General features: G+C 46.1%; 1 protein-coding gene across 1 annotated transcript in view; it reads left to right on the top strand.

The window, feature by feature from the left end:
* Lcp1 (lymphocyte cytosolic protein 1) overlaps positions 1–26,867 on the top strand; it is an 86,774-nt gene that overhangs the window by 32,481 nt on the left and 27,426 nt on the right. The window contains exons 2-3 of the mRNA XM_038309784.1: positions 7,227–7,291; positions 9,165–9,283. The gene's annotated coding sequence lies outside the window, so the exon portion shown is untranslated. The remainder of the gene's footprint in view (positions 1–7,226; positions 7,292–9,164; positions 9,284–26,867) is intronic.

Below are 26,867 nucleotides of genomic sequence, written 5' to 3'. Positions count from 1 at the left end.
GGCGGATCTCTGAGTTCGAGGCCAGCCTGGTCTACAAGAGCTAGTTCCAGGACAGGCTCTAGAAACTACAGGGAAACCCTGTCTCGAAAAACAAAACAAAACAAAAAAAAAACAAACAAACAAAAAACAAAACGGTCCCATGAGGCCTGTGGAAACTGGTGAGTGAGGCAGACTCTCACCAAACTGACCATCACCTCCCTCTGCTCCCCCTGTGCTCCTGGCCTCTCTGAGTGGTGCAGCTATCCACTACCCAGCTCGCCAACCTAGAAATGGGGTCACCCTTGACCCCTTCTTTTGTTTCACCCCGTATCCTCCTTCCATTATAAGTACTCAGCCATTGTCTCTCGCTAAGGCCTACCTAGCTCTTTGTCCCGGGCCGCCATCTTCACCTTGAGCCCCACGGAGGACCAGCTCCCCGCTCCAGGTGGTGTCATCTTTATATCCCCCTGCTCCAGCCCTTGTGGTCTTTCTAATACACAGAGACGACTTTGTCACTTCTCGTTTATGCCTCCCTAGTGAATTGTGTCCCAGTGAGGAAGTGGAGGTCTGGCACCCAAGTGCCTACAAGTGCGACCTGATTTGGAAATAGGGTGTTCAGGGGATGATCAAGATGAGATCATTAGGATGGAACGTAATTCACTATTACTGTTTTCCTCTGAAAAGGGGAAATGTGGCCACAGAAATGTGGGTCCAGGCAGAAACCAGAGTGATGTCATTATAAGCAAGGGTGTCTGGAAGTCATCAGGAACTAGGACAGGCGACAGGAACTAGGAGCAAGATGACACACAACTTTCAGAAGGAGCGGATCTGCCGCCATCTTTACTTTTAAACTTGTAGTTTCTAGAACTTAGAGATAATATCTTTCTGTTACTTTGGAGCGTTTAGTTTGTGGTCATTGTTATCGCAGCCCTGGGAAACTAATACAAATCCTAAAATAGTTCTCCATTGCTTACAGAGGGTGATAATTAATGCTGTGGTCAACTTGGCCAGCCTGTAGCATGCCCAGGTCCTCAGTCAAACACTATTCCAGGGTTTGGTGACAATGCCTTTGGGTGAGTTTGGAATGGAAGTTTTGATCATAAAGCAGGTGGTCCTCCCTAATATTGGTGGCCTTTATCTTTAGCTTTGGTGGCCACCAAAGGTCTGGATTCAGGAAAAGGTAGGTCTCCCCACTGCCCCCCTCAAGATGATGTGAATTGCTCACATGAGATGCTGTCTGTGGAGGAGACACTTCCCTTAGCTGTTGCCTTAACTGGGATACTGACTTCTTTTTCCCTTTGCACCTAAATTGAAACCCTGGTTTTCTCTGGATCTCAAGCCTACTAGAGTTCAGACTAGATTTTATCAGGGACTCTCCCGAAGGTCTGGAAATTTGTCAGCATCTGTAATCACACAAGCCAAGTCTTATAAATCTCTTTGGATGTGTGTGTGTGTGTGTGTGTGTGTGTGTGTGTGTGTGTATTCACATAATACATTATATATACACAGACATAGACCTATATATACTAGTCTACCTCTCTGGAAAACCTCAAGACTCAGGGTAAATTTAAGATCTGTAACCCATATTGAAGATCTACCATGAGCTGAGCTCTGTCCAGGCCCCAACCTGTCTTCTTTACACTCGCTTTGTGGCATTGAAGACCCCAATTTTCATCACTCACTCACACACACACACACACACACACACACACACACACACACACACACACACACACAGTGCTCTGCATTCTTAATGGTCACACGACTCAGCTTTGGTCTATATACCTTGCTTTCTCTCAGTACTAGCCTTTCTCATGTATGTTCCCTGGGCTTTCAATCCCATCCTTCAAACCCAGTTTCTTTATTAATTTTGTTAAACTGGTATCTATGAAATGCCTGGTGCCGTGTTTAGAAGCGAACAAAGCCAACTCGACCATCGGCCTCCTAGAACTTCGTCTCTTGTTGAAGACCAGTTAGCAAAGGAGACAACAAAATGCTAGCATCCAGCAGAAAGTTAGAAGCCGTGAGCTGCACAGACTGTGGGACGTGCTTTAGCTGAACTCTAAGTCTGTGGTGTGAGGAAACATATCACACCGTAGGCACTCAGCAGAACTTGAGGCTCTGGGCTACAGGATGCTTCTGAAGGCAGGGAGGCAAGATGGAGCCTCTGTCTAAACACAGGAAGCTTTGTAGTTTGCGCATGGGGCAGACACGATCCCCACCCATCCTGTGCTCCCCTTTGCTATAACAAAAGAATCTGGGAGGGGGGAAGAAAAGGTTCTTAGCTGTTGCTATAGGTTGAGTCTTTGTTCCCGTATAGGTTCCTGTGACAGTGCACCTGCCATTGAGACAGTGTAAGGAGGGGAGATTTTAACAAAGTTATTAGTCATGAGCGCTTTGTCCCGATGGATGGGTACTGTGAAATGTTATTTTAACTAGATTTTTTACTTTTGTTCCTGCTGCATTTGTTTAATTATGAAAAGATGTGCTGCATTTGTTTATGCTGCAGACTATTACCTTAACGGTGTAAAGGTGTGTTGCTTTTGTTTCTGTTGCATTTGTTTAATTATGTAAAAATGTATTGCATTTAATTATGTAAAAATGTTGTTCCATCCTGCTTGCCTAAGGCACCTGATTGGTCTAATAAAGAGCGGAACCAACTGTAGCTAGGCGGGAGAAAGGATAGTCTGAACTGGCAGGCCAAGGGAATAAACAGGAGAACTCCAGGCTCAGAAAAAAGAAGGGAAGAATGAAGGAGAGAAGAAGGAGGGGGAGAGAAGGAGGGCCATGCCCTGGGCAAAAAGCCAGGAAAACACCAGCCAGCCAGGCACAGAGAAGCAGAGAAAGTAAGATATACAGAAGTGAAAAAGGTAATAAGTCCTGAGGCAAAAGGAAGATGAAGAGAAATATAATTTAAGTTAAAAGAGCTAGGCAGAAACATGCCTAAAGTAGGCTGGGCATTCAAAGCTAATAATAAGTCTCTGTGTCATGAGTTAGGAGCAGGTTGGTGGCCCCCACAAAAGCCTGGTACCATTTATAATGGCCTAGTGCCATTATAAAAGGGGAGTTCAGCTCCCTTCCGTTTTTACCCTTTGCCTTCCGCCATGTGATGGAGTAGTAAGAAGATCCTGCCAAGCCATACTTTAGACTGGACTCCAGTTCTCCAAAGTGGGAGCAAATGTTTCAGTTCTTCTAAATTATGCAGTCTGTGGAATTGTGTGATAACCTCACAAAATGAACCGGGACATAAATATAAGCAGCACTAACAGAAATAGCACACTATGCAAGATTTGGGCCAGGGGGGTTCCAACAACAGGACATGAGGACCAAGAGGCAGAGAATAGGAGGGGAGAGCAGGATGTTAGGACAGCAACCCAAGATGTACAACATACAGTAAGTGCAACGCCATGGAAAAGAACCTAGAAAGATGACCAGGGGAGGGAAGCGAGGAAGAAAGGAAGAGTACAGTGAGAGAAAGAGACTGTCTCAGAATGGAGACTGGTATTTCTAGAATGAAGGGAATGGGAGAACCTCACACAGTAGGTGTACACAGACACACGCTAGAACTATCATGAGAACTTCACACAGTAGGTGTACACAGACACTCACTAGAACTATCATGAGAACTTCACACAGTAGGTGCACACAGACGCACACTAGAACTATCATGAGAACTTCACACAGTAGGTGCACACAGACACACACAAGAACTATCATGAGAACCTCACACAGTAGGTACACACACACTAGAACTATCATGAGAACCTCACACAGTGGGTGTACACAGACTCACACTGAGAACTATCATGAGAACCTCACACAGAAGGTGCACACAGACACACACTGAGAAGTATCAGGAGAACCTCACACAATAGGTGCACATGGATGCGCACTGAGAAGTATAGTACAAACACTTCTGGACACTGGGTGTAAAGGAGAAATCCTGACATTTCAGGATAAGAAAATCAGAAACCATATAGGAGGGACCATTAAATCAGTAAGATATCCACTTTCTCAACAGCAATGCTGTAATCACACACTGAAGAGCCCTTCACAGTTTTGAAAAAAAAAAATGTTTTCATGAGTGAATTCCTAAGAATGCAAGTAGGCCATATGTGTTTTCAGCTGTTGAATGTCTCAAGAAAATTTTGCCCCATATGTTCTGTGGAATCTGGTAGAGGATGTGCCCACATTTAAACAAGGAAGTAGCCTCAGAGACGGGAAGGTTCATGGCTTCCAGTCCACAGCAGAAGAAAGAGCTTCCAGGATGAGGCTAAGACAGATGACCTTCTCATGCAGTGGGGCACAGAGCAGACGGAGGATGAGGACTTCAGAGGGTCCTCCCCAAGTGTGTGGGAGAAGAATGGATGAGGATGCGTGGAGGTTGGGTCCTCCACCGTGAGAAAGCCGAGACACCAGTTTCAGCTGCCAGATTCGTTATGCACATGAACTGCAGTCACGCAGATAATTTGTCTTCATTTTTTTCTCTGCCCACCCTTTTCAGAGGGAAGTGGCCTAGTGAAATGATTACCTGGTATTTAGTCACCTGCCTTTTGGTTCCTTATTCTGGCAGTCACCATTAAAATCCATGCAAGGTGTGTCTCCAAATCAGTGAGGTGAAGTATTTGTGTGATAACTGCTCACCACCCTGTGTACCGTTGCTCAGAGAGTTCCGGTGAGCATGCCTCACTGTCCTGCCAACTGCAAGGGGACTCTCTGTACGGTTTTGTTGGGTTTTGTCTTATTTTAGCTAGTGAGTTCTGTGTGGTATTCATAAGTATGTAGGAACCTAGCAAAGTGCATACAATTGCTCAGGAATATTTTTCATTATATGTTTCATCTGTTGGTGTGTGTGTGTGTGTGTGTGTAAGTTATGTGTGTATTTATGTGTGTGAGTGGACATGGGTGTGCCTCTGGGTGCATGCAAGTGGTCAGAGGAGAAACTCAAATGTTACCTCTTTCCACCTTTTTTGAGACAAGGTCTTTTTATTATTTCTCATTCCATAAGCCAGGCCCTCAATATTCCTGGAATTCTCCCATGGATACCTTTTGGTCTCCCATGGATACCTGTGTGGAGTGCTGGGATTAGAGACATATATGACCCTGCCTGGCTTTCCATGGGTGTGGGGATTTGAAATCAATCATTTGATCAAAAAGCATAGCCACACAAAATATGTGTACAAACGTTCGTAGCAGCGTGACTCATAGCGCCAAAGCAGTAGAGACATCCAAATGTCCACCAACCGACCAAGGGGCTGTAACATGTGGTACAATCTCAAACGTGGGACGTCATTCTTTTAGGGGAACAAAGGACTAGTGAGATGGCCCAGCAGGTAAAGGCGTTTGGCGCCAGTCTTGACTTGAGTTTGATTCCTGGTACCCAGATGGTGAAAGGAGAACTGGCTCCTGAATGTTGCCGTCTAACCCCTCTCCCCTCAATTTATGTGTCACGGTATGTGCAACCCCCAAAGTCAATAAAATAGAATGTAATTAAAAATGAAGTAGTGACACACAGTGCTGCATGAGTGGACCTTAAAAACATGCTAAGTGAGAAAACCAACCAAATACACTCCCAAAAAGACCTGAGATTGTTTGGTCATCAAGGAACACCCCTGTAATCTCAGTCGCGCTCAGGAGGCTGAGACAAGAGGGTTGAGGGTTCAAGGCCACCTAGCAAAACATTGGCTTAACCAGATCAAAAGGCTACAAGAAGCCATGGTTCCATTTGTGTGTTATGTTGAGAGTAGGTAAATCCATAGAGACAGTGGATGGCTGAAGATGTGGGAGATGCGGATAAGCGGGGAGTAGCTGCTAATTGGTACTGGGTTTCTTTGAGGGGGTGATAAAAATATTCTTGAATTGTATGGCATAATGTGTATACAGATCAGATCGTATGATAAGCCTAATTTGAAGGAGTGAGTGTTAGGCCATGCGACTCCTATGCCAATAAAGACACTGCTAAGCTGAAGAAAAGAATATTCAATGTATGTGTTATGGGTGAGGAATAAATGAGGCGATATATGTGAAGGGGTTAGTCCCCAGCCTGGGAGAAATATTAAAGAAGCAGTTGGCGCTTACACAACACTTACTTTGTGACAGACAATTTCCCCAAAATCGCTACCCCTCCGTGCACTTAATCCTCTCAACCAACGCACAGAGCAGACATTGCTCTTCTCCCATCTTCTGGGTGAAGATCTGGAGGCCCGTGAAATTCAGTCATCTGTCTTAAAGTCATATAACCAGTTCATCAGTAAAGTTGGCCTCTGACCCCAGTTACCTGAGCCAGAACTTTTATTCGGCCGCTCCCCTGTGCAGGTGATCTGGTCTTGGAGATTGAGGTCATGAGGAGAGCAGGCCTGGGTGTCAGATGGATCCAAGAAGGGCAGGAGGCATAGAGAGAGGCAAGAGAAGGAGAGGTGGGGCTCAGCGGAGGAGGGGTGAGCAGAGACATAGAGCAGATGAAGCAAGGGTGGGAGATGTATCTGGGTACCCCAAAGTTATTGTCCTGTGTAACCATCACAAGCAATTTTGTTTAATTTTTACTTAAAGGTTTTTTCCTTTTCATTTTATATATCAACCACAGCTTCCCCTCCCTCCTCTCCTCCTGCTTCCCCCCACACACCTTTCTCCCACCCAGTTCCCCATTCACTCCTCAGAAAGGGTAAGGCCAACTTCATGATAAAGGTCTTGGAGAGATTAGATATACAAGGAGCATACCTAAACATAATAAAGGCAATATGCAATTTTAAACACTGACAGGAAGAGAGAGAGAGAGAGAAAGAAAAAAGCCTTGCCCTACACCGGCTTCCCCTGGGTAGATTTTCATCAGGAGAGAGGCAGGTGGCAAGATTACGAGGGAGGGGCTTGAATGGTGAAATCCAGGATGTGGCTGGGGGCAGTGACAGGTGGCTGAGGAGGAGCAGGGTGAGTTGATGCTCAGGGGGAAGGGGCCCGCGTCGATTAGGTGGCTATAAGCAATGCCCTGCTCGGCGGTTTTCACCTCACTCAGTGCAGGCCCAGTGGGGCTCTAAGTCTCTGTGACCAGAACCAGATTGGAGCTGAAAATCTGGGCCTGCTCTCCATCACGCTACAACACGCTGGTTTCCTCTGCCCTCTCTTGAGCATCGACTTACACGTTCCTCCGCGCCAGGCTTTGTTCTGTTTTCTTTCTGTCTCAATCACCCTGGCAGACACTCACACACCAGAGGAACCGAGGCCTGAGTATGTTTTTCCTCTTTCTTTTCTAGATTCCTCCCATCTCCTGCCATCGGGCAAAAGCACACGCGGAATGTTCCTGTTCTCTGTCACCCAGGTAAACAAAATGTGGATTGGCTCCTTTTCATGAAGCATGGCTGTTGGCCTTCACTCCGCTGGGAAACCACAAGTATGTAGACGCACGCAGGCAGATGCACCGTCAGTACACACCCTCTGAAGACCATCTGTGGAGCCCTTCTGCACCACCCTGAGTGAAGACTGTTCCCAGGAGTGGAAACCACCAGCCTTTTCCTGCTGGGTCATGTGGTCGGCCCAAGATGGACAATGTCTTATAGTGGCATTTCACCAGTATTTTCATAAATAAAGTTTGCCTGGAGATCAGAGAGTAGAACAACCCCACTGGTCAGCGTCACAGACCAGATAATGGTAACACATACCTTCTAATCCCATTAGTCACACTAGCTGCCACAGAAACCAGGTAGTGGTGCACGCCTAATTCCAGTGGTGCACGCCTTTAATCCCGGCTCCTAGAGAGGATTATAAAATCTCATTCTGAGATTCCTGGAGGCAGGATCGCCATTTCAGGCTGAGGTAGAGGTAAGAGCCAGTGGCTGGCTGTTTTGCTTTTCTGATCTTCAGGTTGAACCCCAATATCTGTCTCTGGGTTCTTATTAATCATGTTACAATGTCTGGATAATTCTTTGAGAAATCAGGTGCCCTTGAACTCTCTTTGCCACTTAATTGGGGTCCTACTCACCACCTCACTCTTGCTATACCAGAAGAGAGTTGTCGGTTCATACCAGAACTATTTCTAGAATGTTCTTTTGGACCACATCCAGAGAAAATTGAGCCTTCTCCCTGTTTTCCCATTCTGGAGCAGACCCTCTTGCCCAATAGGAGCCCTGAGGGTTTGAGTACAAGATTGCCTCACCAGGCTGATGAGGGAGATAAACTGACAGACTTTATCTCAACTCTGGGAGTTAAAACTAAAAACATTTTTGAGGAAATCAGAAAAGCGAAGGAAGTCTTCAGAGTAGCTCGATCCGTGGAATGATGCCTTGACAGTAGGCATGGCTCCTGGAAAATGCTGATACCTGGAGCATGAGAAGTCATCTTTGCCATCTAACCCAGGAGCCTAGCCACAGCAGACATCCCCCAAGGCTAAATGACAACATCTCTGTCACTGTTGGAAACATATTGAGTCCGGGAAATGCAGAGATGAGCGTGCTCAATATTCAGTCAGCGGAACTCAGATCCAATCCTATAATGGGATTTAGTCTGTATGAAGGGATGAAGCTAGCCAGTTAGTGATCACTGCCTGTATGATCCACCACTGAGTTCCTTACAGGAAACATCTAAATAATTGAACTCTCTAATTGGGTTAAAGAGATCCTTAGCACATGGGTGTTCTATAAATAAAAAGAATGAGTAAATAATATAGGAAGAAACCTTCCTCTACAGGCCCTGTCCTTAAAGAGATCCTTTTGTTTTGTTTATACCAATAAGTTCATCATTAAGAATTTGGGAAGGGTTGGGTTTAAATGGGTTTAAATGGGTTTGGGGAGTAGGGAATCCCTTTCAGTGTGTCTCAGATACACACCAACCTTTCCCTCAGAGCTTCCATTAGAAATGAAGAATTTGTTTATCCCTGCTGAAAGTAGGTAGGCTCCTGGGTTTTGCTTTTAGCCACTAGAGTCAGACAAAAGAGTTCAGCCAGCGAGCTGACCTTCGCTCCCCTATCTGAGATCTGAAGGGTTTAAGTAGCCCAGGGCCTGCTGAGAGAGACCCAGGGAAAGAGCAAAATGCTCAGAGAGAAGAGGAAGTGGAAGGTGGCTTCTGGATTTCACTGTGACCTGTTGTCAGGTGATTTGGGCGGGGAGGAGACTTGAGAGGAAAAAAAAAAAGTTGAGTAAAATGTCCTTATAAAGACAAAATCTATTTCTTTCCTGGCTGGTGATTTGTCACCGTAGTTACTTCCTGCCTTGTGACCACACACCCCGGCTTGGGCTTGACAGGGCTGCTCTGCAGAACTGAAGGACTGGCGTCCCTGACTACACAGCAGCACCACCAAGGACAGTTTCTCTACAAGGTAAAGTTGCTGCCTGTCCCTTTGCTTATTGGGAGTGTTTGGGGGCACAGCTGGGGTTCTGCTGCTGGGGACTGTGGAATTTACCTTGAACCGGTTGGGCACCTGTCCTCTGAGCCCTGGGTGACTGCCTCCCTCTAAGGATCCAGGACCTGCAGCCACCTAGGGTGGCCGGGGAATGGGGATGGTGTTCTCTGGCTTGGTTCTTGCCCAGTTCTCTACAGTTATCAGCTTATCAGCGCACCCCATAAAGAAACTTATTTTCTCCCCATCATTAAAGCCAAACCATGCTTTGATACCTGCTGACTGATCTATTTCAGGAAGGCTATTTGCTCTGATTTGGTCAACTTTAAAATGTTTTCGGGAAAGTGCATATTGATCATTTAGACTTTGCTTCTCGTTCTACTAATGGGGGTGGTTTAATTTTAGCTCCTGTGCTTGTTTTTCTCTAGAAAAAAAAAAAAAAAACCAAGCTTCCTCATAGCCACTCAGTGGCTCCCTTAACATCTTAGGTCATGTTACCAAACGCCGGGCTGGTTCTATGAGTGGTTTTTGACAATGGGTTTTTCATGCCTGTGTTTTCTAACTACATAGAATCAGAGGTCTCCTCTCTTCCATCCAGTCTCTAAAATCCAAAGCAATCTGTGTGGGTGGCTCGTGCTACTTTTGTAGTGCTGTCTGGATTATTTGCTAAGGCTGAAAGGCCATGTGGATGAATGCTCTGTTGAATTCTGGAGGAAGGCCTCCTGTGTGCAAAGGAAATCCTAGCACACTGCTGCAGCATAGAGCCATGAAGGACCGAGGCAGCTACCCGCTTTTGTTTGCTTCTCCCGACCGGCCAAGCCCAGGACAGATGACGTGCAGAAGCTGTCCAGCATGCGTGCTGAAGTCCAGTGTGTCTTACGGCCGAGAAGTACCACAGCAGGGCAACTTAAAAAAATGAGAGCAGAAACAGGTTTCTTCTTTAGCCAAGCTTATGATGGTTCGACAGCACACACCTTGGTGTCATACAGACCAAGAATTTGTCAGAATTGGTTTCTGTTAGAGGAACTTTTACAAAAGAATGTCTGTGTAGGCAGTTTCAATGGGATTCGCCATTTTTCTATAAATATGATTTTCTGGAAGTTGCATTGATCATTAGTCTTCACCTGTAGAGCTTACCTGGCTAGTTTAAAAACAGGAAACAAACAAACAAACAAGAAACAGGGAAATCTCTGGAGGAAGGGCTCAGAAATACTGAAAAAAAAGCTTCCAATATTTTCATCAGAGATAGTAATGAGAATGAAATAAATGAAGACATGAAGGGATGTCAATATTTTCCCCCTTACATTTGGGAAAGAGTAAAAATGAATAAAGGCAGAGTTAATGCCAACCACGTTTGGATTGCTGAAGCATCCACCTGCCAGGCCACCGTGCACGGTTTCTTACTCAGGCCAGAAGCATGAGGGAGGGCTCTTCCGGGTCTCAGCCCTGACAAAGATACCGTTGAGGCGGTTGGGAGTGGCTGCTCAGGGAGCCGGTTCAGGAGCAGTCTCTGTCTGGTAGGACTGTTTTAAATTTTATATCCATTGTATGCTATGCCTTGTAACTGTCAGTGGTGTTGGAAAAACTTCCAGTGTTCTCATTTGGTTGATGCTTCTAGCTTGGACCCTTTGGAGAAGGGTGGCCAGTGAGTACTGTAGGCATTCCAATGTGTGCAATTAAATTAGAAGAGAAGGAGGACCTCTGCAGAGTCTCGAAGCTGCAGACGCCCAGTCCCGTACACCTTAGGACTGCCTAAGTACTACAGTGTAAGATGTTGTATTGCACGGACTAGGAAATGATAACAAGGAAGACGTCAGTCTGCGTTCTGTGCAAACCCCAGTGTTTTAGAAGATGCTTCAGACTGAACTTGGTTGAGTTTGTGGACATGGAATGTATAGATCTGGAGAGTCAAGTGCAGCAAAGGTGGTTACTTTTAAGTGCTCAGTTTCTGTAGCCACTTGAGCACTTGGAATCCTCTTAAGTGCCTTGAGCTATTAGGAGCGGTTTTAGTTGTTGAAATTGTTGGTCCAAGGTCATAAGAGTCAGGGTGGGGCAGGGAGTGGTCTGGGTTTCAAGAGCTGGGTTGACTGGTGGAGGGGCCTGCCCACCTGCCATGAAGTGTGCTGGACCTCGGAGCAGCAGATTAGGGAGCCTAACGTGTGTGTGTGTGTGTGTGTGTGTGTGTGTGTGTGAGAGAGAGAGAGAGAGAGAGAGAGAGAGAGACAGAGACAGAGAGAGAGACAGAGAGAGACAGAGAGACAGAGAAGGAATTCAAGACAGAAAAAGAAAGAAAATCGTAAGACACCCGTTGGCAGATTACATGTAACGGTGGGGTGGGATGACTCATTAATAGTTTTACCAAGAATTTTTGTACCTTCACGAATTTGCCTCAGCCCACTTCCGCAGCCTTATTTCCTCCTACTCAAGCCCTCCCCTCCCGCCATCTCGCCCACCCACATTCTGGGTGCCCCAGACCGCAAGTCACCGGGAAGTTCCGCAGGCCGGTTCCCTCCCTCTCACTCTGTTTCTTTAACGATCAGCTCTGTAAAACTTCTGACTGTTTTTTTAAAGGGTCACCTGATAAACCAGGTCTTCCACAGGCTTCCCACGGCTGCTTCCTGCACGGCTGGGCCTGAAGTTTGCCTAAGGCTCTGCCTTAGGGTCAGCATAGCATTGATTGTATCTTGTTTTTCTTTTGAGTCCTGCCACAGTCTCAGACTCTACTCCCTTCGCTACCTCTCCTGGCAGGCAGAACTGCCACCGATACTGACTGAATGGAACATTTGTCACGCATGCGTTTTTATGAACTTGTTTCATAACACGAAAATCTCTAATTTCACGTCCGAGTTTAGGGCTCGTTGAGTCCTTGTGGAGACCACAGTGAAGGAGGACGCAGCAGCGATTACTGCATCGCGCCGCCTGCCGTTCTGAATCTTTTCTAAAGCCCTGTTCTTCATTTCAGCCCCACAGTACCAAATGGACGTTGACTTCAAGGGATTGTGCAGTGACCTTAGCCTTCAGAGACAAACGACCATAGTACGTCGTTTTATTTTAAATACGGTCCCAGATACTACCTGCTATCCTTACACAAACTATATTCCCGAGGTAGGCCCTGGTCTGTGACAACAAGCACAAGGACACATACACTGGGAACTTTACTGAGTCACTCCATATAGTTCTTAGGAAATTCTCAAAGTCAGCTTTCCTTTTTCACCTAAAGAGTACAGGCCGCTCGGCGCAGACAGAGGAGATAGCAGTCAAATCTCAAAATAAGGCTCTATAAGATAAAATGAAGAGATTCCTCATTTAGCGCCTGTTTGAGAAGAGTTAAGGTCAGGTAATAAAGTCATTGGACTTCATGACTAATGACAGACATCACAGCAGAATGACATTGTCTGGGTGAATAAGTTTCTCCCCAGGATATGGGGTGGGGGCTGGATGGTTCCCAGTCCACAGATATCAAGTGAGATGGCATTATTCGGTTTGTGTACTGAACGATGCAAAATAAAAAAAAAATAAAATAAAAACACCTGAAGTTAGAGCCCATCAAATACATAACTAAGTTGTCAGCAGACTCGGTGAGTTTCAATTTTGCGACAATGCTTTTGACATCAAAACTGGTGGCTTTCTCACGCACTAAGAAGCCGCCGCTTGACGAGATATCCGTCTCCTAGGGGCTCTTGCTCCAGCTGCTGAAGCCATGGTGTTCCCAGATGGCGTCTCCCAGTTGTTCTCCTCAGCTTCCTTCTGACTCAACTTCCTGTCTTCTCCACCGACTCTTCCTGTTGTCTCTGTTTGCCAATTTCCATCATTGCTTCTGCCTTCCCATCAGTTGCATAATAGCTCCATCTTGTAAGAGATTGCAAGCCCCAGAGGGGAGGGCAGTGAGGAGGACTCTCCGCTATCACCCTGATGGAGCAGCTATGGCACCCTGCTCACTTAGAACTGGGTGTTTCTCCAAGGGCTTTGACCATAAGAAAGCCTTAGTCATCCCTGCAGTCCCGTGAGGCGAGCGGTGGTCCCATCTTCACATGTGACAGCAGGCTTGTTCCTTTGTGTGTTTTGTTTAATTTTCTGCAATTGGATGAGTGCTGTATCCACTACTGGATTCCAGAGACAGTCCCAGGAAGAAACAGCAAACTATAGTGCATATGTATGCCGAAGCTCTGAAGTCGAGTGCAGACAGTTTTAAGTAACCCCGAAGAAGCACAGCTGTGGTGTGGCTGCTTTTATTAGAGGCTGTGCTGTTGGCCTCATCACCACGTGCTCAGTCTCGTGCGTGGGACTGGCATTGGCGTTTACCAGGCTCAGACCATACGGCATGATTTTTCCCCTTTAAAGTCCTGGGAATGTTCTTAGTCTTAGAAGTTAAGAACTTCAGTCGAGTGGCATTCACATTTTTCTAGAGTTGTGACTGTCAGTCGTGAGTAAATTAATTTAATTTCTACACCCGAGTGCCTGAACCCGGAGTTACACAGTAATTGCCAAATATAAGAGATCTAAAGACTGTCTACCCATGAAAGATCTTTTCAACTGTGAGCGGAAGAACCCAAGTTGAAAGTGACCCACTTAGTGAGTTAAAAGGCGTTTTCCTCAGCTTCAGAGCCGGGTCGATGTCAGTCCCATTTACAAGCCGAACTAAGGCGGTTTCTCAGATATGGCCAGTGCCCCAACCCCCAGGAAGGAAAAGTTAAGATGTTACATTGAGGAACCAGCCAAGCTATGGCTCTGTGGTTGCAACATTGATTCTTATTTTAGTTTAGCACAAGTTACAGCCCCGCCCCCCACTTTTCTCTCTCACACACATACACGTTAGTCGCTGAACATGTATGGAAACCAGAGGTTGGGTCCTCCACCGTGAGAAAGCTGAGACGCCAGTTTCAGCCGCCAGGTTCGTTATGCACACGCACTGCGGTCACGCAGAAAATTTGTCTTCGGTTTTTCTCTGCCTACCCTTTTCAGAGGGAAGTGGCCTAATGAAGTGACTACCTGGTGTTTAATCACCTGCTTTCTGCTTCCTTATTCTGGCAGTCACCATTAAAATCCACCAAGGTGTGCCTCTGAATCAGCGAGGTGAAGTGTTTGTGTGACAGCTGCTCATCGCCCTGCGTACCGTTGCTCAGAGAGTTCCGGTGAGCATGCCTCACTGTCCTGCCAACTGCAGATGAGCTCTCTGGTTATAGTTGGGTCCTTTTAGCTCCCTGACAGCCTGAGCTCACGGTAGCCTGAGCTGCCCAACTGAAACATCTGAAATCCAAATGCTCTGAAAGTCGAATTTTTCTGGAAGCTGATCAGATGCTCAGGAAGGTTCATATTCTGGAATAGTTCAGCTTTCAGGTGTTTGGGTATGCGCCACCGTGAAAATATCCCCAGATCTACAAAACTCTGAAGTCTGGAACACTCCTGGTCCCAGGCATTTGTGAAAATATGTGTAATCTGTGTTTCTGTTGCTTCTGTCATAGCTGTGACTAAATGACTGACAAGGGCAACTCAGGGGTGGAGAGGTCAGGGGTTACCATTCATCTAGGCTGGGACGGTGTGGTTTGGAGGCTGGAACCACTGTACCAGTGGAGCGGGAACATGCAGGTTTATTGATTCACATCTGGCAGATTGAGTTATTCACATTTAGATCTAGGTTGAGGGCCAGCGTCAAAGGCAAATATCACCTTTAAGGCTTACGACAGGAGACTGACTTCATCTGGCCAGACCAGAGACCCAAAGTTTGTACACCTCCCAAAACGGCATCCTTATCGGGAGACCAATTGCTCAAACACTTGGAGCCTGTGGGAAATGTTTTAGACTCAAATCCTACCAATTCCTTTTACCCAAGCGAATAAGGTGATAGAAAATCCCTATGGAGAAATACGAGGTAATGGGTACTAAGAGAAAGGGAGGGGGGAGGGGAAAGGCATGTGTAGTTTTCCATTGGGGACCCCCCCTCCTTCATCTTCAAACTGTGAATTGAGCTGTCCGTGCCGTTTCTAATGGCTTGTAAACATTTTTTAAATTTCCTCTTTGGAATGATGGAGGGTAGTGGGTGCCTTGGAAACTTTTCAGATTTCCCCGCCTCACTGTCTTTCCAGCAGAGATTTTTTTCTTTTAATCAAAATATCAGCGGTTGTGTTTTTTCCCTCTGACCACTGAGAGTGACAGTTGGGACATCCCTGCTCCCTGTTGATGATCAGGTGGTTTTGCCTGGGCTTCCAGGGCCTTGATTCCCCCTCCAATTTTTGTACAGATGTCTGTTTTTTAGAAGCTTGTGAATATTTTACAGGTTTTAGACGCAGAGCTTGTGGTCCCTGTTCATGGAAAAGACAGGTCCAGAGTGTCCAGTGTGTAGGAAGGGAGGAAATGGACACGGATTTGGATTCCTGCTCTGGCTCTGACCACATCAGACACTGGGCAATCTCTTGACTCTCTGAGGCCAATTCCTTACCTGTAGATGGAAGCGGCTACTGTCTGTTTTCTGAGATGTGCTTGGATCCATGTGCACCACTACATTTGATAGGCATTTCAAATATCCAAGCATTTGAAATACAGTCGCTATTTTATTTCCCCAAATAGCTGTGTATAGTTGGTATTATTGTCTCCTTATTTCATAAGACTTTGAAATGGGGGGATTCATAGTGATTTATCCACAGGTCATAGCAGTCACTGATAGAGTCACGATTTACAGTCACCTCTTCCATTTTAAGGGCACAGTTTCTGAAAAGTGCCAACTGTGTCTATTTAAACTGCATTGTTTAGAACTGGAAAGATGAAGCAGAAGTTAAGAGTGCTTAAAGCTCTTGCTAAGGCCCTGGATTCAGTTCCCAGCACCCACAAGACAGCTCAAAATCCTCTGTAACTCCCAGTCTGGGAACTCTGATGACTTCTTCTGGCCTCCTCGGGTACCAAGCATCACACGGTGTGTACACATACATGCAGACATAAATTCTCATACACACTAAATAAAAATAAATACATCTTAAATAAACTACATCGTAGTCAGGCCTAGTGGTGTACGCCTATCATCCCAACACCCAGAGCCTGCGGTTGGAGAATCAAGAGTCTACACTAGTCTATATACTGAAACCCTGGATCCTCTGCCATGACCTAGGTGCCACCTGATAGTAAGTCCTAAGTGTTCCTGTCTGGAATTGAGTATTTATTTATTTAGTAATTGAGTATTAATGAGTATTAATCCTCATGCCACATTTTCTGTCAACTTGGTGTTGGGTCTGCTAGTTTAACAAACATATTTGAGAAGCAAGCCAGTAAGTGCTTGAGGGCTTATGTATGACATAGAGATGAACGGTTCTGAAAATATTAGACTACACTGTGTAGCCACTGAGATTTCTCTCTTGTGGCACTGAAAAATTTAATGAAAGTAATGCCCCATCATAAATTGGCATTAGTAAATACTTGCCAACTGCCTGCTGCATGTCCCCTCTCTGTCTCCCTCTATCTCTCTGTCTCTCTCTGTGTATGTGTAATTGACCTTGTCATCAAAGATTTTAAAGGAACAACTCCATTGAGCCCATTGAGAGGAGGTTGCATTATTAAGAATAATTAGAAGTTTGTGTTGCTGTTGTTAATCTACAAATGCGGTCACTGGTTTTCAGCTCAAACTAGAATATAGAAAGTGCCTGGAGAGTTACGGAGTGAACAGGCAGGGGGACTACAGTGCAAGCCAACAGAACTTGTTCTCCATTTGGTATCCCAGGGGAGGAACACCAGGGGCCTTGATCTGAGATGCCCAAAACGTTCTCACTTCTCATGGGTCATGGTGGATGTGGTTGGACTTTTCTTAACATTACTGTGTATTCTCCAAGTCTGGCTACACTTCCTCAACTGTTAGAAGGTACTTTCCACTGTTAGTATCTCAGGCAAGTCAGAGCTCAGAAACCCTTACAATAAGGTTAGTTAATATCAGTGCTGACGGCTTCTGGTACCACGGGATTCCTAAGACTGTGAACAGGGAACTGGCCTGCTAAGCTCTTTCAGAGATAGACCATGGTGTAGAACCCAGATTTACACTCATACAGTACACACGATGTGTAAACAATCAAGTGTGACTTTCGGGTATTGACAATAATGCTTCTTACGTGTAGATTAGAAATAAACTCCGCCCCCTAAGGTAAGTTTGTAAAAGTTCTGATCTTTGCATTCTCTTTCAACATCTACCCTTTCCTCCCCCTCGTCCCTTGTGTATCTCAGTATCTGGGGATTTCCCGCCTTCCCAAATCTTAGGTTCTTAACCTCTCATTGGTGTCTTTCCCCACAACTTGGTTGGACCAAACTTAAGATTTGGGACATGCTACTTCTCTCTTTCTGGCTAGTTTCTGACTCACTTCTCTACTCTGGAGGGCCTTGTTTCCCCCAGTTCTGGTTCCTTCTTCTCACTGCGGTGGTTTCTCAGGGACCGTGTTCTGAGGAGGAAGCAAAGACTGTGTTCTGAGGAGGAAGCAAATGTATATGAGCCCAGGAAACAGTTCTAGGTGGAAGCATTTTGTCTGCATTTTTTTGCCTGCCCTGGTGGGTGTAGCAGGGCAGTGTAGCATGGGCCACTGACGTTTGCCTTCGAGAAAGAAGAGAACCACACTCCCACGGCTCCTTTCTGTGGGGCTCAGCATCCAGAGCCCCTAATGGCAGCCGCCCCAAACTAGCATCAGAAGTCTGTATGCTTTTGCTTGCCTTTTGTTTTACCAAGCCGTTTCCATCTTGTTTACATGGAAAACTCCCTGGAAAGCCACCTTCCCCATCCCCGCCCCTCCTGGCTCCTCCCTCTCACCATCTTTTCTCCTCCCATCCCCTTCCTCTATCCTCTCCCCTCTTCCCGCTTCGCAGGGAGAATCTTGGGCTTCCTTCTCTGTGTTCTTGCAGCACCGTGATGATGGCATCTTTCCACTACTCCAGATAGTGTGGCCTTTCACAGACACGACGACTTTCCTTCACTTGGCTCTGTGTCCCTGAAGGCAGTTTTTTATTTTTAGTACCCAAGACAAGACATCTGCTTCTTAATACGATAGTGGATAACCAACGTATGCAGGTCTCCCAAATACAAGACCCTTTCTCCACGGGAGCCATGGAAACACAAGCAGGAAAGACCCACCCTGGTGGTGGCCTTGCTCGCTCATCTTAACACTTCCTTTAAGATGTTGAGGAGCTTGAGAGAGGAGACATCTAGAATTGCCCCAGAGAGTTCTAGCCCCCAGTTTGTCTGCGTGTTTTCAACATGACACTAGGGCTTTGACCTTTGGGAGTTTCCTTTCCGGATCACCCTGAGGAAGGCACTTGGAAAGTGAGACACCTTCTCCAGGTCACAGCTCCCTGACCTTAAGCTGGGCATTTAACCTCACCCCCGTCATTAGTGCTCAGTGGTGAGACCTGCGCCGTGGTGCAGATAACACATTCAGCAAGCATGAGCTGTGTTGTTATCATCCACATCTCTCTGCTGTCCTTTAGCTGCTGTTTGCTCTGACTCTAAATGACTAGACCTCTCTAGAGGCTCTGGGTTAAAGAGCACCCGTAAGAGAGGGAAAGAGCTGACTGACCCTCAAGAACTGTCCTGTTCATCTTTGAGTCCACAGGTCTTAGTTCATTGTGTGCTACTGTGACCAAATGCCTGAGGCTAGGCAGTATATAAAAGCAGAGAGATCCGTTACTTTCGGTTTTAGAGGCTGTGAAGTCCAAGGTGTAAGGGCTACGTTGGGTCCCTCTGCATTATCTGTGTCCCAGAAGACAAGAAAGCACAGGCAAGGAAGGGCGAGAGGGGTTCAACTTGCTTCTCCCGGAAAGACACTCCTGCCATATTGACATTACATGGCCAATGAAAACTGCACCTTCATTGGCCCGCCCTCTAAAACCTCTATGTTCCAGCTCAGTTTCTAACACAGGACTCTGGAGGGTACATTTGAACCCTGCATAGGTGTTGTCCTCTAGGGCCGTCTTTATTTCTCTCTGGGGGATGGGGCAAAGTCTTCCTGTGACCCTAAGGAGTCCTTCTGGATTCTGTAGTAAGTGGTGTCTGCCTTCCTTACTAGACAAGCTATGTCCTTCTTTTGTTTCTCTTAGCATCTCACCCAGGCCCTGGGGGCAGCAGATGTTGGCAGATGTCAGTGGAAGGGAGGGATAACTGATTTATGAGTTTGCTTAGTGGGACACATGTAGAATCGCTAGAGAACAGGTTTGATAGCCCAGTTGATGATATGCAAATTACATTCAAGTAAGCACTTGACCTACCTTCTATGAGTCTATGATTCTTCTGCTGTATATAACTGTTTGTCTTGGCTACTTTTAGAGTTAAAGAAACATTGCAGAGATATAAGGACTCCCCCTATGCCCATCACTTAGTTTCCATGACTCTAAATAGATGTGCTTTCTTTTATATTTTGTTTATATATATATATATATATGTATAAATATACTGTTGTTTTCTAAGTGCTCTTTTTGCTTTTTGTTTTCTAAATGCTTTCCTCCAAATTGATTTTTAGTTGACCTATGAAGTAGTATGTGTTTCTCATATGCAATGCTGGTTTTGAAATAAATACACTACATAGAAATTGGTAAGTGTGTTCTCTCATAGTTACTTTTTTAATATAGTCAACCCAGACGTATCTGTCCATGCAACTGTCACAGTGTACTTGTTGACCCCGCAACAACCACTCCAGCCCCTGGCCATCACTGTTCAACTCTCAACTCACATAAGACCAACTTTTCAGAATTAGCCTACATATTACTGAAGTGAGGTGGCATGTGTCTTTCTCTGGCTTCCTTCAGGTTCATCTATATTCTTGCACTGGCAGAATTTCTTCCTTTTTTTTTTAAAGAAATATAGATTTTTTTTATTGTGTTTATACCACTTACCACATTTATACAACACTGTCTTTATCCAGCGTTCAGTTAATGGACATTTAGATTGTTTCCATTTCTCGTTTGTTTTTTTCCCCCTTTAAGGCAGCACTTGACTATGTAGCTCAAGCTGGCCTTCAACTTACCATCCTCCTGCCTCAGCCTCCCAGGTGCTGAAATTACAGTGTGTGCCACCATGCCTGGCATTTCTTGGCCATCAAGAACAGTGCTGCTGTAACAAAGGGGTGCAAATCTCTTAACCTAATGGTTTCTTGTCCTTTTGGTAAATGCCCAATAGTGGGGCAGCTGGACCTCGTGACAGTTCTGTTTTTAACCCCTTCAACAATCTCCCTCCTCTTTATAATGGCTATCCCTACAGCTTAAGTGTTCTTATGTTCCCTGGTTAAGGAAGTTAGTACAAACCCAGGAGACCACAAAGCCAGTTAATTTGAACACTGGAAAACAAACTCCTAAGCCAACATCTAAAAAGAATAAAAACATCACAGCTCCTGTAGTTCCCTCTGAAATTAGCCCAACAAAGGAGCAGCTGTAATGGTATCAGAAAAGATTTAGGTTACAAGGCAGGGACATGAGATACCAGAGAGGTTATAGAGTTTCCTTATTTGGGTCTTTTTAAAGAAAATACTAGGTGGCTCTCTTTCTGGGACAGTCTGTGCACTGTCTTGCCGAGAAGCTAGGAATGAACTGGATCAGCTTGTCTTTAACCGAGTGTGATGCCATCCCAGAAAAGAGGCCCCACAGGCCACTTTGACAGCTCTTCTGCTCTCAGCTGCTCCCCACTGGGCAGCTGAGCTGGGGCATCTGTCTGGGGTCCATGAGGAGATGCTTCTGGGACGGCTCTGTTTGCTGATGAGGTAAGAGCAGGGACGATGACTAGCCCCTGAGGGCCAGGGCCCCTCCCTTACTCGCTCACATCTTAAGAGATACATCGGGGGCACAGCCTGCTCCGGAGGGCACCTGTACCAACTGTGTTATATTCTCCGCAAGCTTGCCTCTAATCTACATATTCAGTGGTCAGCCACTAAGTGGGATCTTGGAGTTTTAACATGGAAGGGGCTTCCTCTCTCAATTCATGGAGGAAGAAACCGAGGTCCAGAGACCAAGCTGGAGGTTGATGCTGCACAGCCAGGAGGAAGGCAGGGTCTCCTCATGAGAGAGAACTTTCCTTCACTTTCTGTCCGTTACTTTGCTGAACTTACTCATTTAGTGGGTTGTACGGGCTGATTTTGGCATTTGATATATTTCTTTGTTTATTCTGTATTTCTGTATTTTGAGATGGGGTAGTCCTACCTGGCCTGGACTCACCATGTAACAAAGGCTGGCCTCAAATTCATGGATATCTTCTTGCCTTGGTATCCGGAGTGCTAGGCTTATAGGTCTGTGTCACACTAACGGGCCTGCTGTTTTAATTTTCGATAGGCCTCCGTGATTACTGCTCCTATCTAGTCCTTTCTTCATTCTCAGTGATCTGTGTTTAGCCTTTTTGCTCATTTGCTCATGAGCTCCAGAAAAGTCTCATTGTGTTAGCTCCGTTGCATGCCATTAGCCATCGCCCATGTGTTTCATTCAAAACTTGACAGTTAGCTGTGGGCTTCATGAAGCCCTAGTCTTTGGGTCCCCATTCTTGTACTTCTCCCTGCATCTTCCAGCAACCAGAGCAGAGCTTTGTATGGAAACACCTAGGTGAGTGAATGATGCTTGATATTCAGGTAATAACAGTATATTGATTGATAGATAGCAATTCTTTGAACAAATGAATTTGGCAGGTCCTGAACTTTCAGTGGGGGGAAGTGTGGCCTTTAAAATTCCCTGCATTAAAATGCAGGACAAAAAGTAGCATGGATTTCCAAGAGGCTGGTGGTATCTTTCCTAGGCTTCAATGCCTAGGGAAGGAGACAGGTGCTGAGGCACTAAGGTATCCTCAGACTCCAGCCTGGCATCTCACCCTTGCTTCCAGAGCTTGGTTTGGGTACCTTGGTAGAGAGCAGGGGTATTAAGAATGTTCTAGGTAAGGCAGGAGAGGCAATGCAGTCTCTTGAGTTGGAGGTGGGGCTGGAATCTGTGTGCCTAATTCTGTCCCTACAGCTTCAGAAGCCCCTCCACTGAATGGCCAGCTTGTGAAGGCTTTCAGACACCGCCATGGAGAGCAGGTTCTGCTGTGATCTGCTGGCTCCCCAGTAGTGTTTACACAGCCCCAGACTTGCTGTCACAGGCCGCCTTTGTCTTCCCTGAGGTCTTTAGGTCACAGGCTGCAGAGAAAGGATACTGTGCCCCGGAGCAGCCTGTGGGGAAACTGGTGCATTTGCAAAGAGAAAAACCAACCAACCAAGCAACCAACAAAAAACCATCAAATTCGAGGTTTAACTTGATAGAAGGGATTTCTAAGAGTTCCTCTAAGTGCCCATTTATATTTGGGGCCATTTGTAATTGAATTTATTTTTTTAAAAGGATTGTGTTTGGCCTGCATGTGTGTCTGTGCAAACATTGTGTGCGTGCTGCTGGTGGAAGTCAGAGGAGGGAGCTGCAGCCCCTGGAACTGGGGCTCCAGACAGTTGTGAGCGCTGGAAGTCAAACCCAGGTGCTCTGCAAGACCAGCCAGTGCTCTTAACCACCGAGACAGTTCTCCAACCCCTATATTTGAGTTGTTAAAAAAGAACAAAACACCAAAGTCATTTTAAAAATATATTTTCAGAGTCATCCTTTATATGAAGGGTGAGCAGCATACAGAATTGGCATCCAGGGACATAGAGGAAGTTGCTGTATATTTTTCATTAGCTCTCCTGAAAGTGTCCAGAAAGGGCAGGACCAAGCTGTTTCATTTTTGACAGGACCAATGCTGTTTTCAATTTTAAACTGTATTTTCTTTTGCTACAGAATCTTGTGACATTTTCTTTTCTTTGCCCATCTGAAGCTAACACTGAGTCCGGTACTGTTCGTCTTGCTTATGCAGCGTGTTTCTGGCTAAGAACAATTCGCTGAGGTGTCTGGGTGTTTTGTAGCTTCCCCCGGGGATGTCCTGAGGTTGCTGGGACACAGCCGTGACTAAGAGTCAGAAGTCTCCAGTTTTCCTGTAGCTGCAGAGTCAAGTTGCAGGAAAAGTGAGACACAGTCCGAAGAATTCCTTGGTCATGTGATACGGGGTGACAGATGCCCTTGTACTCCAGCAGGTTGATACCTGGTCACCACTGTCCCTAACCTCAACACTGCTGAGCCCAGAGCTGCCTGTGAGGATGACTCCAGGACCGGCCACTTACCCCCCGTGGCTGTTTCCATGATCAGTTCCGAAACAGAAATTTCTGTTTACATATTACATATTCACTTAGAGAAATTGTTCTCTTCTGTGAGGCCCTCAGCCCTGTGTTCCAGGGTACACTGCCACAAATGACTTCCACATTCAGCCTCCAGGGAACTTCAGCCGAGTACTTTGGAAATCACTCTGTCTCAGAATCACTGGCCGTGACTGTCTGGAGAACACCGTGCTATCTGCAAGCAGAGACACACACCGTGCCATCTTTAAGGCAGGAACTGCCTCTGGCTTTTGCAGCTTGGGGGTTCACTTGAGCTAAAGGGTAGTCTTAAATGTTTAAAAAAAAACCAAAGACAAGCTGCTAGTGATCTCTTTAGCCGAATGTCTTGGGATTCTGCAGCGACTGATCTAAAGGACAGAAGGGCTCTCAGGAAAACTAGCAGCCAGACGTGACCCAGATAAACGACTTGAGATTGGTCTTCTTCGATCTGATTTGGGTGGTGATTCACAAATGCAGTTCCAGAGCTGGCTGCTGATTAAAATGGTTTCTGGCAGGGCACAATTAGATGATGCGGCCGTTACAAAGGGACGTGTGGGCTACTAAGATGCCCAGTAGATAAACAAACTAAAGGCTCAGCCTCACTACCTGAGTCTTAACCCCGGGGGTCCCGAGTGGCAAAAGGAGAGCAATGACTCCTTCAGGACGTCCTCTGACTCCGACATGTTCGGGGTGGCACACCTATGCCCACACGCGTACACCTTGCCATGCTAAGTAAAATCCAGTTAAACGGTTTACCAAAAGGGAAGGCAGGGGTGGGGGCTGGGGAGGCAGCTCAGTGGTAGAGCACATGACTAACATATAGACCCTAGCACCAAAAAGATATTAGAAATTTGGACCATGCTCAGGGTAGGGTCTGTAAACTGAATTGAAAGTACTCATTCATAGCCTGAAAGACACATGCATTACCTCTTCAGCCTCCCTTTTGGGCTCCAGATGCCATAGCATGAGCCATTACTGCTGCCTTTATGGCACTAGTGTTGCAAAATGACAGCTTTCCCTAGGAACCTGCCTAATGGGTGAAAAGGCAGCCCACACCTTCAAATGTGCATGAATAGAATTGGGCACAGTCCCCTCAGGCAAACACACAAGGTCTGCAAAGCATCTAAAATTAGATTAGCCATGACCTTCTTAGATGTGGCTGGTCTGCAGGGTCTTACATTAATCATGTCCCACCCCACTGTGCCAAAGCGGTGTCCTTTGCACACCCCACTCAGTTCAATTAGTTCAAGTCAAGGACTTTACTGTTCCTTTTAGAGATGGTTTCACCCTCTCTCTCCTGCACTGGGAGCACCAGCCAGACACGGCCTCTGAGATCTGCACGGGCAATGTGTTTCGCATGGTTATATGTCAGTTTCCTCGTGTGTATGTTAGGACACTGTAATCATCCCCTGAAGCACCCCTGTCTCTAAAAGTGGGGCTGTGCTTCTAGGGCCTACTGCTCTATGTGAAGGTACAAGAGACAAGACAATCTGTTCAAAGCTGGGCCCTGCAACAGCCCACAGTGGTCCCAGCGACTTCAGCTGTCAACCTTACCCTCCCTTCTCAGTCCGCTTTTCACACTGCATAAACCCACGCCTCTCTCTCTGAAGCCCTTGAGCCACTGAAGTCTTGAGGGTTTTTCAACATGAAGCTGTTCTCACTGATTGCGCCTTCAAGTTGATCCTCCTGCTTCTCAGCCTCCAGAGAGAATGTTATTAGGTGTCATAGGAGGTGTTCGTTCCTGACCAACATACTGTGTTTTAAGATAACCAATGTTTCCTTTTAAGGTCTTAGTTTGGATGAGTCATACAATCTCCGGAGACATGCTGTATTTATGCTAAAATATTTTTACTCTGCTATACCATGATCTTTGGAGGTTTTTTAGATTTTCTATTTTAACCCAATGCTATGATCCTTTGGTTGCCTCTATGGCTTTGTTCTTTAAAAATTACTTAAATTTTTATTTATGCATATGCATGTTCCTGCATGAGTTGGTGTTCACCACATTTGGGCAGGTGAGGCCGGAGTACATTGGGTGCCCTGGAGCTGAAGTTACAGGTGTTGGTGAGCTACCTGATGTGGCTGCTGGGACCCAAATCCAGGTCCTCTGCAAGAGTAGCTCATGCTCTTAACTGCTAAGCTATCTCTCCATTTCCCTTGGCTCTGTTTTGACACAATGCAATCTCATTCCTGTTTTTACTTAAACGTCTCACGGTCTCTTACGGTGTTCCATAAACGAATACATTCTTTGCAAACATAGGGCCAGTTTTGGATTCCACGACCTGTTTGCTCGCCACACACTTAGTGTTTGTGCCATGCCTTTCGGTACTAACTGGGTCACTCTTCACTTGAAAGAAAGAGCAGGGCCTGACTCGTGTAGGCATTTGTAAAATGTGTGTCGAATGGCCACCCGTGAACCAAGTGTAAGACGTCTAACAAGTGTGGCCTGCCAGCTGTAGAACCAGACCAGCTGTGACATCCAGAGATTGCTCCAGTGTGATGGGGAGACCCTGCTATGAACGTGCGGGTGCCAACGCGGTCACAATCGTTTAGTAAAGTTGCGGCAATGCTCCTGTAACAGAAGCCTCGATTGCATAACACAAAGAAGTGCGAGCTTCCTCTTCTGCAATTCTCAGGCAGGCTGGCAGTGTTGAAGTTCAAATCTCCCGCCCTAGTGAGTGCTTGCTGAGCAATGAGCGGGTGGGGAGAGGGGTGTTTGCCGGGAGTGTGAGGGTGTGGAGCCTGAGCAGACAGCTGGAGGAGGGGAGAGAATTGAGAGTTGGAATGTTACCGGGACTAGCTTCTGTCCTCTATAAAATGGAAATCCTCATGGTAATGTACGCCGTAAGAGTCATCAAGGGACAATCAAATATGGTATTTACTGCACCCCGCAAATGCCCTCTTCTTAATGCCAGATAAGGATTTTGCTATGAGCCGAGTTCTTTTGGTGGTAGCTTTTAGCGAACTAGGGTTTGATTTTGAGTCACTTCTAGCAAAACTAGACAGGTTTTAGGCATCCACCAAGCGCTGAAGCTCCTCGCTGCGTCGTGCGTCTAGTTGGTGCGTCGTCCTTCGTCCTCTTGCTGCGTCTGTGTCTACTCTCCTTTGACTTGGAGATACCTTTGTAACTTCACCCAAGTGAGTTTTGAAAAAGGAGATTGTGAGAGGAGGGATGGAGATGGAGAGACACTGGAGGGGAGAAGGCAGCCAGATCTCCAGTTCCATAGATGCACACAGTGACAAGGAGATCAGAGCATGTGGGGCAGAGCACAGTCTAATCTCATTCGACACTCTCAACGTTGTTATTTTTGTTTACTTTTTACGGTCTTAGATATTTGTTTATATAATATAAGAATTCTGTTAACAAAAAGTTACCTAGGGTATCGAAGGTTTGAAGCCACTACCATGGCACGTGGCAGGAA

The sequence above is a fragment of the Arvicola amphibius genome, chromosome 13, assembly GCF_903992535.2.
Source record: "Arvicola amphibius chromosome 13, mArvAmp1.2, whole genome shotgun sequence".
In the NCBI taxonomy this organism is placed as follows: domain Eukaryota; kingdom Metazoa; phylum Chordata; class Mammalia; order Rodentia; family Cricetidae; genus Arvicola; species Arvicola amphibius.
The sequence above is the reverse complement of the archived record's forward strand: the minus strand, read 5'-3'. Positions and strand labels throughout refer to the sequence as shown.